The 13,106-nt window shown below is 38.6% G+C and overlaps 1 protein-coding gene across 2 annotated transcripts in view; it reads right to left on the bottom strand.

The window, feature by feature from the left end:
* The window catches only part of WDR7 (WD repeat domain 7), a 265,985-nt gene that overhangs the window by 204,644 nt on the left and 48,235 nt on the right, over nt 1-13,106 (bottom strand). The gene's annotated exons all lie outside the window — the stretch shown is intronic.

The following is a 13,106-nucleotide window of genomic DNA, read 5'->3' as shown; positions in this document are numbered from 1 at the left end:
GACACACAGCTCTGCCCATCTGTCCTCCAGCATGAGTCTTCACTCATTGTCCACACATCCTTCTCTCCTACACGACCCTAATTCTCAATCACAACACAGATGCTCATCAAAGAAGTACAGTGAATGCTTTCCTTAAATATATACATTTTCTTTGCTAACTATATCATATATTTTAAGGAAAGTACTCTCAACTGTCCCAGGGAAAAATTAGTCGACAGAGCTTACTTAGTTCCCCTAACATTTTACATCTACCACACACCAGATATTTGGATATCTCAGAAAAGTTTTAGTTACTTATAACTTCCTTACTCTGTGAGGCATTTTTAGAACATGAACAAACTATGCCTTATTCGTTCTGAACAAGCAGAGTGAAACCTAATGAACAAAGAACACTAACAAACCTTACAAAATTATTCCTACTGCTCATCAACTCTTCATGAACAGTTACAATAAGTTCCCGTAAATGTTATCCTGTCTCTGTTTCCATCCATCCTGACTATGTGTGTAGCTTAAGGTTATCAATAGCATTTTAACTTGAAAAGAAGTCCAGACTTTGCAAAGCACAAGACATCCTTCAGAACATACCACTGCTGGTCCCTCTTTCACCTCTCAAGACCATCCTATAACGGAACACCAAATCATTTATACATCCCAGAAAGTTTCCAAGAGGTGGATATTTGCACACATTGACATGAGGACCACATTCCTTCTCCATCTCCTCTGTCAGCATTCACAAAATATCTCAAGTTGTTCAGCATCCAAAATCACTCACACAGTCATTCAAGCAGATGTTATCACTGCCCCATCATAGAAGCTTCTCTGAACTGAATGATGCTGACAGAATAGAAATCTTTCTATACCACAGTAAAACAACCTAAAGAATACACTTAATAAGATATAGTTATACTATTTAATAGTCAATATGAAAAAAAGGGAACATAGCAGAAAAATCTATAGTGGATGATTTACAGGAAACTAGCTGGAGCAAGCAGAAAACACTCATTTGGAAAGAAAGCAGACTTCTGAAAAGTGACAATGGAAATCACAGGGTGGATGCTATAGGTCAAGAGGAAGAATCGGGGTCACAGTTCACTAAGAGCTTACAAGATCACATTGCTGCTTTTGAACTTTATTTTGCAAGCCAGAGTATCACTAAAGCAGAAACTTCACAAGTTTTGGTGAAATACAGATTTCAAGACCTGAGCATCAGATCTGAATTAGTGTGGCTAGGAATGTATATGAACTCAATGAATTCCCTTAGACATATTAAATATACAACTTCTACACAGTAATGTCAGAGAACAATTATCTAAATGGGGGAGTCGCATGACTAGATCGAGCGTTGTCAGCTTACCAGGAACAAGAGCAGGGTCATGAACGCAAGCGGGAGGCAGCAGACGTCCCCATGTGAGCAAGTTAAAGGTGCAATAACCCCAAGAATGTGAGCAAAGTAAAGACTGAACTTGATCCTTTCATCTCTCCCTGCTCTGCTTACATGTTTGCCTGCCAAACACTGCACATTTTTCAGGCACTATGCTTGGTGCTTTGTAACCGATGAGCAATAACTCGAGTGAATCACACGGGAACTTACACATGAGTATTATATCCGCTATGATACTGATATGAAAGTTATCCTTAATAATCACAGCCACTATACACTAGCTGCTGCTCTAGCTCAGGAACTGTTCTCATTATTATCACTGGCTATGTCGCAGAAAGAGCGGTTTCAGGTGCACAACGCTGAGAAGGAATATGTGTGAAGAAATATGTAGCATCAAGTAAAATGGAAAGTCTCCACTGTGCCCCTGAAGATAACATCCTTCCCACAAAAGACTCACAACATCCTTTTAAGAAAAAAAAAAAAAAAACTATTGTCAGTCAAACAACAGAAAATCAGACAAGTCTGGCTAAAAAGTTGCTGAAGCAGTGAGAAGGGCTTGGGGAAAAAAGGGAAAACACAAGGTAGACAGACTTCGAGTCGTCTCATCTGATGTCAGCCACACATGTGCCCATCAGCACCCCAGCTCCGCAGGCATCTGTATCTCTTTCTGAAGGTGTTCCAGCAGACAGCCACATGCTCACAACAAAAACGTTATCTAATTAATACCATGCCTAGGTGTGAGTTTGTAAGGCTCTTTGTTACAACCTCTCTCGAAGCTACTGAATGTGTTATGTGTGATTAAAAACTGAATGTAATAGCAATGTACAGAATGTAAAATGTAAGAAACAACAACACCAAGACAAATATATATATACATGTGTGTGTGTGTGTGTGTGTGTGTGTGTGTGTGTGTATTCAGAGTAAGGCTGAAGGGAAAGAAGAGAGAAGATGACTCAGCATCACTCAGTAGATGAGCTGTCATTTCTCACACCACCAAACCTCATAACCAATTCCCTGACTTACAAAATTTGTCATGACAAAAAAAAAAAAAAAAAAAAAAAAACAGCCAAAGCTGTGAGAACGATACTTTGGCTAAAGGAAAAGAAGTGGCTGAGTTCAGCACTCCCATGCCTAGTTTTCAAGTGTGTGGTGCTAAGATAAGCTATAGGAAAAGGAACAAAAACATCTAGTATATTCTAAAGTTTCCGTGGGTTAGTGATAAAACGCACACGCCTGGGACTGACTGATTTGTTCAGATCATCACACTGTCACATTTCAATGCTAACAAGTGAAGAAGTTCTAGAAGACTCACTCTGCCCATTCACTAGACCCACAGAGTAGGGTCAATTCAGTTCAACAGTTATATGACGAGAGACCTACTGTGTATGATATGCCTGGGAGAAAACAAAGTATTTGTTCTTTAACAATTAGTTGAAAATCTACTTAACAATGACTAAACACAAAGTTAACTTATAACGTATATAATGACTGAGTGATAACAGGCTGGCACACAGATTTACCTTATGCCTGTCCCAAGCATCTAACTTGTTGTAAACTTCATTTTCTGTGTGGAGGAAGGACATCTTTAACCATGTGAGATTTCTTTTGTTTTGAGACAGGATAGATCTATCTCTATGCTGTCCTGGAGACACAAAAACCTACCTGCCTCCGCTTCCATAGTGCTGGGATTTTAAAGACATCTGACAACATGCCTGACACCATTTAAAATCTTAAGGAAAACTAACTTTAAAAATGACAACATCCCAATGCAGGGGAATGACAAGGCAACAGGGTGGAGAGGGGGACCAGAAGGGAGTGTACCTTTGTGAAGGCAACTGGAGGGAGAGGGAAGAGGGGAGCAGGGCTGGTAAAGGGATAAAACCTCAAATGTAAATACAGAGTATCTAATAACAAAAAATATTTTCTTTAAAAAAAATAACAATATTAACAACAAAAAAAATCTGGGGGAAAAATAATGAACCCGTGACTCACAACAGAAAGTGAACCTGAGGCAAGAATGTTAGAACAAAACATCTCTCATGTACAACCCAGAACAAATGACAGAGCTCTCATCCTGCTAGCATGCTCATCCACACACGTATGACCTCAGCATACACATCAGATATCGTAGGCCCCACAAACAAAACAGAACAATCCAGAATGCTGAGCAGAAAAAATGATGACATGTAGATATAAGTTTTCATCATTTTATATAACTGAATATATTCTAGATAAAATCATATCTGTTGAAGCATCTGAAAGCGTTGTCTCTGAATACCAAGATTATGTTTTAAGTGTCTTTAATGGGCTTCGAATTTTAAGTGTATTCCATTTTATCCACCATCTACATGAAACCTTACTCTCTCACCATTCACTTCATTGATCCTGACTTGAAAGCTCACTTACTTTGAAATCATTGTTCAATAACACAGTTTTCAATGCTATCTTTAAGTAGTCTTGTGATTTATTATTCTTCCTGAATCAAATCTATATCATTTGATATGGGTTTTATCTAAAAATAGTTGATTTGTACTACCAAGTATTATGCCAACTGATAATCAGAAACACTGATGTGTGTGACACTGTGTCAGGTGCATGTGTCTGGGTGGGTGCATGCATGTGCTCATGCAGGCTGATGTGAGATGTCTTCCTCTTAGCCACAGCTTTTTAACAGAGCATCTTTCTGATTATTTTAGATAGATGATAGATAGATAGATAGATAGATAGATAGATAGATAGATAGTTATAAAATAATATATATAAAATCAGCTTTGAGATCAGTGACTAAAGACTCTAAGAACAGGTTAGAAAATGAGCATGTCTCTGACAGGCACAGAAACCTCTTTAAATAAACACTGAAAAAAATAGATTACAAAAGAAAATTATGACTAACAAATATGAATTTACTATTTTATAAAGTGTATAACTGAATAGGTATAATATTTAAAATGAATATTTTAAATAACTTAAGTTTTCTACATAAGGTATAAAAATTGATTTAATATAAAAAACTATTTAGACAGGAAATAGAAAGGAACAATAATTTTCCCCTTGATTTGGTAGATAATATCTTATTGACGGAAGTTCTTTAAAGGGATTTCTAAAGTTCTCGTGCATAATAATAAATGTAAAAGGTACACTGAATAAGAATAAATAGATGTTTATTGTATTTTTAAAATACTCTAAAGTAGCTGAGGGAAATCCTCGCCACCTACTAGAAAATATTCAAAACATGGCTTCCACATTAACGATTCTCTTCTCGGTAGCAAGAAAAAAAGAGAGGGAGGAAGGAGAAAGGGAAGAGATTAGAGGAGGTGGAAAAATAACAAGGACATCTGTATGCCCAATGTGGCTGTCTGGCGCCCTCTACTGCCAAACCGGTGTTTCTTCATGCTAGAGAGTAGGCTAGGCAGGGTGCCTCAGAGAAGAACCCAGTCACACTGGAATTCAACAGTATGGCCATGACCACCCCACCCTGAGCATGTCGATCTCATCTGGAATAGACAATTACTAGACTTCTGTTAAGGACCTGTTCCTGGATAGGATGAGAATTCATGATCACATATGAATGAGCATATAGTAACACAATTCCTATCTTTTCCTTTCCTTTCCATGTGCTTCAATAAGCGCCTAAACTAAATACAAATCAAGAAATATTAAACATATCAAGGAGTACAGATTTTATATTTTAATGGAATTTATTTAACAGAACATAAATAATGTGTAATTGTAAATACCAAATCCAAATGGTATGTCTTACACAGAAAACATTTTGAAGGTATTTCTTCTAAAGACTGGATGCTATTACTACACAATTATTAAATAATATTAAGGCTGAAAACTAATATAGTAAAATTCAACAGCAGCACAAGGAATAAACTTCCAACTTCAGCCAAGAGCCCCAAACAGCAAGACAAGAAGCCCTCTGCTGCAATGTAAACTGTTGGATGAACAGCTGACTACTAATTCCAGACTTCCTGTTTGCCATATAACAAACTGACTACCTATTTCAGGGGCTGAGAGCCACTGACAGGTAAAACACACAGTATTCTCTCATTTTATGTCAAATGCACACGTCAAGGAGATACATGAGAATATTTAAACAAACTGCAGGGGCCACAGTAGGAAGTGGCAGTGTTAGGGAAAGCTGCAGTCAAGGGGCTTACAAACTCCAAAGATCCCTGTTGTATTTTTAATCTGGGGTGTGCAGTATCAAGCCATGTATATCACATATGAGTTCTATATTGAAAAAAAGATTAAAATTCCAACATCAGTGTCACAGATTCACAGCCTTCCTGGTCATTCTAGGAATAACCATCCAAGTAGAAAAAGATCTTCACGGTATGACTTGTGGCTCACGGCCTCTCTAAAGGATGTAGATCAATTCCAAGCAGAAGGGACCACAGCATAAGCACTGAATCACTTAGTAACAAGGCAAATTACTAAGGTTACATTTGCGTATTTTACTAGCAGTACTTGCTCTGTACTCCTTTGTTGTCATGTTAGCATGTGGCTACACAGTTCAAAACACTCAGTATTGTATAACACGTCATTCACATGACATGCCAAGCAGTGGCAGAGGTTTTTTTGCACTTGCATAAACATTGATTCTGTAGATGAAGGTTTAGTTTTAGTACAGCAAAAATGATGGACTGCTGCTGTTGCTCTTCCTCTTACAATATCACATATTGTTAGTTTTATTACTAGTTTGTTCAAAGGAAGATTGTCTGCATGAGTTTTAAGCTGTTATTTCACTAGACACATGTGAGAAAGTGCTGTTCTTAAACCAATTCTCCAGCCTAGCTCCTGTATGAAGCCTTTTGGATGACACTGTGTTCTTATGAGGCTCTTGACCTAATGGGAACCCGCAACATCTTGAAAATCTTAGGAATCACCCAAGGTTGAGTCAGAGAGCCTCACAGGTCCTTAGCTGTCAACTCGAGTCACAATGCCATCCGCAGACCCAGCTGGACACTACAGAGCCATGCTCCCCAGGCTGGCTACTGAGAAGCAGTCGTGCCAGAACCTGCTACAGGTGAAAACTGCCCATGGCTGTTCTTCACTCTCACAGCTGTGCTCACAGGCGGACCTGAGGGTCTCCTGAAACCCTCAGTGCACTGCCGGACCTGCACATAAACAGAGTCAGCAAGGCTGTGATGGGAGCTGGGCCTTGGCAGTGTTTAGAGATCCCAGGTGATTTCAGTGAGTGGCACAGTCTGGTAACCGCCATCATAAAGGCATCCTGTCCATGGGTTCCACACTTCCTCAAAGACCACCAGTCTCACCCTCCCTCATCCAGCCGTGACCCTAGGCTTGGCCACAATCATTCATTCAGAGATACCTAGCCCTATCCTTCCTAAAGGACTGCAGTTCTGCAAGAGTAAGAAAAGTTTTCATGTTTTCCATATGCCTTTATTCTAGCCCACCACAACTGCACATTTAGCCCCTACCTCTTGTTCTTAGCTTCTTTTGCCCTGAACCTCTGTCACTCCCAGCTCCCTACTGCAGTGCCCTGCATCCCCATAGATTTCCCTTAAATGCTCAAGCATTTCCTCATTTATCAATAACCAATTCTCCTTTCACAGTCTAGAAGCTCCCCCTCCCTGCTGGTTCTTTGTCCTCAGCCAAGGGCACACTCTGCTGTCTCCTCCCTTCTCCTCTCATGCAAACTGATCTTGTTATTTCTATACCCACTTTACCTAGTCACACTTCATCCTTTGCAGCCCAGCTTCCACTCTGGAAAGACGAGCTGAAGAAAGGACACTTTGACATGCTGACAAACGTACCTGCTTTTTGGAAGGTAGAAGGCTGACTGCACTTCACGCAGAGATCTCTTCTACCTTGCACCTCTTGACTTTGCTGACCAGCACATTCGCCTGGTTCTCCTCAGATATTTCCTCTTTCTCCTACTCTAATCCTTCCTCGCCATGCTCCCTTTAAAGCTCCTATTTCTAAGAGTCTGTATATGAATGAATGATCTCACTCCATAGAACTATATATTTTTTCATATATATATATATATATTTAATTTTATATGTGAATATATTTATTTATATATTAGATCATATGTATCATATATGGCATATGTCATGTGTATTCATATATATTTTATATATATTTATTTTTATATATTTATATATATTTCATATATACATACATACATATGTTATATATTCATATATATATAAAGAATTCATCAATACATGTATCCCTTCACCCTACCAATCCCTCAAGTTTCAGCACCTTAAATTAAACCACCTGGCAAGCATCCTGACATATGTAACACACAGGCACCACAGGTTTACCATAAACCAAGCAAACAGCTCTTCTCTGTCCCTATAAAACCTGCTCACACATCCAATATCAGACTTGATAGAACCACTTTCTAGTCAATCAGAAGACCTTTGGATAAACCCTACTTATTACTCATACCCAATCAATCATTGGCTCCCACTGAATACAACTCAATTCAACTATTGAGTTTAAATTCTCCACTGTACTCCTTATCAAATTTATTGACTGGCTTTCATGTAAAATTCCATTTGAGTAAAAAACTCTAAAGATGCTTTTTTTTTTCAATTTTTGAAAGCCACTGAGGTAAGAAGTAAAAATTTCAGCATGTTCCCTGGTACAAGATGAGCTCACCTTTCTTTCCCAGCACTACCGGTCTCCAGCTGAGCTTCAAAAACACTGATTAAACAGAGTCCCTCCACTTCCTTCTTTGCTGAACACACTGCAACCCTCTCCATTCAAAATCTAAATATTTTCCACTTATCCTTCCTCCTAACAGCCAATCCCAATCACCTCCGGCAAGGAAGACATCTGCAATCCTTTCTGCATTCCTCACCACACCACCGGATGCAGAGCTTTACGATTTATCTGTTCATATTTCCTGAGAGAAAATATCATGTCTTATTCATCTGGCTCTCCAGGCCACAGTACCAAACTAGTCAATAAGTGCTTACTGAGCCGGACTCATTCAATTATTTTGCAGCATAAACTGTGAAAGTCAAAAAGTTTCAAAATATTTTATATGGTCTAATAAAAAAACAGATTTTTTCATAAATATTAAAAAAACAAATTCTTCACATTGCTATAATATTTATAATTAGTCGAAAACTTTATGCTTCTATCACAATAACATCAAGATCTTAAAGCAGAATTAAAGATAAAGAATCTCATATGAGAGCTGGGAAGACCTGGCCCCTGACGTCATAGATTGAATTTCCTTAGTGCTCCTTGGTGATCTATAATTCGACTTATAAGGAGTAGATTAAAACAAACACCCTGCTGTATCTCACATACATTCCATTGCTATGTTTTCTCTTCATAAAAAGAAAATCTTGTTAATGTATTTCTGAAGCCAAACACTATGCTGGAGAGATGGCTCAGTGGTTAAGAGTACTGACTGCTCTTCCAGAGGTCCTGAGTTCAAATCCCAGCAACCACATGGTGGCTCACAACCATCTGAAATGAGATTCAGTTGCCATCTTCTGGTGTGTATGAAGACAGTGTACTCACATAAAATAATTAAGTAAATAAATCTTTAAAAAATAATAATAATAACATCATAGAACAAACCACTTCTCCTTGACTCGGGATATAATGACGCATTAGACTGACTACACAATAGCAGGCCAATCAGAAACCCACTGAGCATTTACTATGCAGAAGGTACATGGTCAATAAGGCATTAGGTCCAAAGAGTTCTTTCAGGTAGTCCCTTGAAAATTTATTATTTAAAGGTGTTATAAAATCATCATAAATAAACAATCATGTCTAATTTAAGAATTCTTTAAAACAGGAAAATAACCGTATCCCAAAGTAATATAATTAGAAAAACAAGTTCTTATTAGTTATTTAGTTATAACTTTTAATCTAGTTTCACTGGTTAACTGAATCATTGATATTGTATTCATAGAAATTTAAAACTTATTTATTTCAAACTAGAAAAAATGTTTATAACATGAGTTGAAAATTTTAAAGGTATTTTACTCCAACCTATAAAATATATACATATGATATACACATAAAAGAGCACATGCCTGAACAATCTACAAAGAGTGTTCCTTCATATATGTGTGAAAAGTGAACATACTTTAATGGGTCTGACTGGTGCGGTAGGAAGGTCACAGAGCTCAAAAGGTCACACGAACTAACAAGTGTGAGGCCCTGGGAGAGCCTCAGCAGTCAACAGAGGAAGATGACCTATGTGGTTATTATCTGAGAAAACTGTTAAAACTAATCTTAGAAGGAGATAGGTCATAAAAGCTCTTTCTGGCTTGTTTCAGGATGAGATGAGGAATACTATTATTTGTGATGATTAGCATCCAGATGTGACAGAGAGTGGTGATATCTGGCACTGGATTTAGAGGCCATACAATGTTTTGTCACATACTCTCTTTTTTGAGCCCTTTAAACATGTAAAAAGTGTGCTTAGCTCCAAGGACCTGATGAGTGCTGAGCATCACCTGCAGATTCTATCTAGGGAGTCCTGGCGACAAAAGAGATCATGATGAACACCAATCAAATGAGTTAACAAGGTCACCTAAAGAAAGACAGACAGCCTCAGACACAAGAAACTCTGGAAACTCCCAGTAAAGTGAGAACAAAAATAACCAAATCACTATATATTTCGGTAGTTAAAAAACAAAGGATAAAGAAAAGCCCTATCTTAAAGGAACAATATGAATAGTATATAATTTCTCAGACAAAAAAAATGAATATAATATCACACATGCCTGAAGTCTCAGCTCTTAAGATACATGCAGAAGGATCACTGAAAGTTTGATATTAGACTAAATACATGACAAGTCTGATACCAGCCAGGGCTTCCCAGTGACTATCAGAAAGAGAGACAGACAGAGACAGAGACTGGATGGGGGGGACTGGACATGGTCAGGGCTAACTCTGACGAAAGGAGAATACAGTGGGACTAGAAAACAGTGAGAGAAGCAGAGCGAGCTAGCGTGTGATAGAGGGAATACTGAGACCAGCAAGAGCTGTAGAATAGCGAGCCCAGTCCGTTATGAGAAGAATGAGTAGCCCAGCGACAGAGGGGCCATGAGAGTGGCTTAGGGGCTTTGAGATGTATAACCATCATGTGTGAACAGGGACTGAGAGCGTGGAAGCTTGAGATATACGCCTGGTGCAGGCTGCATCTGCTGAAAGGCACCACAGGTTTAATGTTAACTGAAGACACCGTGTGCCCCTCCCTCCCCTTTTTGTCCAGGGGTAAAGGAAATGACCAGCATCACAAGTTCCTAACACACACACCTGTTTTACACTGCCACCTAAAGAAGCAGCCATCTCTTGTTATAATCATCCTGAGGGACTACTCCACAGACTCTACAGTTAGTTCTATTATTAGCACTCGACAAGTGTCTCTGAAATAATCCTGAAAGTCAGAACTGTCTTGTTTTCTGTGAAGATCTGTTTGTTCAACTTACACTGGAGTGCACACGCCAGGCCTTCTTTATCTTCACTGCCTAACCCCATTTCTGACCTCATGACTGCTCACTGTATCAACACAGTAGCCTACTGCCTTCCTATAACATTTACTAGAACTCTATAGATGCCATTAAACATGGCAAACTTTTCTTTAACAAAACCTTTGAAAACTATTCACTGTCACAGAATTCCCTGCTAAACCCCCAGCTTGACAATCAAGTTCCTTCACAGTATGAGCTTAATCTACACTTTCAAACAAACTTCTCCCTGAATGTCTTAGGCATGTTATAAGCAACTGTCACAGGTAAAAAGTTATATTATATTAAATACTGAAAATGAAAAAAAAAAAAAAGCCACTTGATGTCTGCCCATAGGAAGTTTAGTACAGACAAGAGGGAAAACAAGATCAAAAAAAAATTTTTTTCAAGTCCCCATGCAAAATGGTCATCCTACCAGAAGCAATCTACAGGTCCAACCCAACCCTCATCAAAATTCCCAACTCGATTATTCACAGAAATTGAAAACAAAATTTTTAATCTTCAACTTCATAGGGAAACAAACAAAACTCCAAGCTAACTAAAACAACCCCTAATACTACAAGGACTGCTGAAGGGATCACCATTCCAGATTTCAAACTGTACCTCAGAGTTATTGGAATAAAAACACTATGGTATAGACATAACTCAGACACAGTGGTCAGTGGATACCAGATGTAAATCCACACACCTATGGATGCATGATTTTTCACAAGGAAGCAAAAACTTCATGCTGAAAAGAATACAGCATTTTTAACAAATGGTGCTGGTCAAAATGAAGAGTCGTGTGTAGACGAATAAAAATAAATATAAATCTATCACTCTGCACAAAATTCAACTCCAGATGAAGGACCTCAGCATAAAACCAGATACACTTGAATTCACTGTCACAGGAAAGGACTTTCTGAAAAGAACAGGAATAGCAAAGGCATTAAGACTAACAATTACTAAACTGTACCTCAGGAGACTACAAAGCCTTTATATAGAAAAATATACCATTATTTGAAAAAAAATCTTTATTAATTATGTATGTGACAGAAGTTTAAATATATGAAAACCACAACTGAATATGAGAAAACAGCTCAATTTTAAAACAGGATACATAAAAATGTAACTCAGAGTGTAAAACACATAGCTGACAAACATTTCCTAGAAGTTTAATATCCTCAGCCACTGAAGACACAAATGACAACTACTTTGAACTTTCACCTTACCCCAATCAGAATGGCCAGGATCAATACACCAACTGACAGCGGGTGCTGGAGAAACCTCTATGGCAAGAGAGCATTGCTGCTGGGGGTGTAAGCTAGTAGAGCCACTAGGAAATCAGTAGAAGCTCCTCGTAGAGTGGAGAACACAGCTACCTACAAGCCAGCTGTACCTTTCCTGAGCATATGCTCAAAGGACTCCAGTGGGAGATACCTGCTGTCTTGGCTAATTTTCCATTGTTGCGATAAAACACCGTGACCAAAATCATGGGGAAAAAAAGGGTTTGTTTGGCTTAGACTTCTGCATCATAATACATCATCAAAAGAAGTGAGAGCAATAACTCAAGGCAGAGACCTAGAAGCAGGAACTAAAGCAGAGGCGAGTAGGCACTTGTTAGTTTCTCTCCATAGCTCACTCAGCCCGCTTTCTTATTCAACTCAGGAACAACTTCCCTCAGTACTCTCAAATTAATCATTATGTAAACATGAGGACACCCAGAGGCCTGTGCACAAGCCAGTCTGGTGGGGCATTTTCTCAAACAAGCCCTCTTAAAGGACTTGCGCAGTGTCAAGTTGACACAGAGGCAGTCAGCACACCCCTCACTGCTTCACAGCTGCTCTTGTCAGGAGTTGGAAGCAACCTAGACACCCACCAACTGATGAGTGGATAATGAGAATGTGGACATATACACAATGCTACAACCTTTAACTGTTAAAGAAAAAATTGAAAATTTTGCAGATAAATGGATAGAGCTAGAAACAATTATCCCGAGTGATGGAACCCAGACCCAGAAAGGCAAATATTACATGTTTTCCCTCATATATGAATGTTAACTTTTAATCTTTAGATCTGTGTCTTCTTTAGAATATCCTCAAAGGTTAGATAGCTTGGAAAAGATCAGAGGATATAGGGGCTGTTCCAAGGAAGGAAAAACAGAATATTAGCATTATAAAATAGATAAGGAAAAACTAGAATTGGGGGATTAAATTCAGAGGGGGATGGGAGGGCTTTGGAGAGGGATAACTAACATT

This window comes from Micromys minutus, assembly GCF_963924665.1.
Source record: "Micromys minutus genome assembly, chromosome: 8".
NCBI classification, from domain to species: domain Eukaryota; kingdom Metazoa; phylum Chordata; class Mammalia; order Rodentia; family Muridae; genus Micromys; species Micromys minutus.
This window is presented reverse-complemented; position numbering and strand designations above follow the sequence as displayed.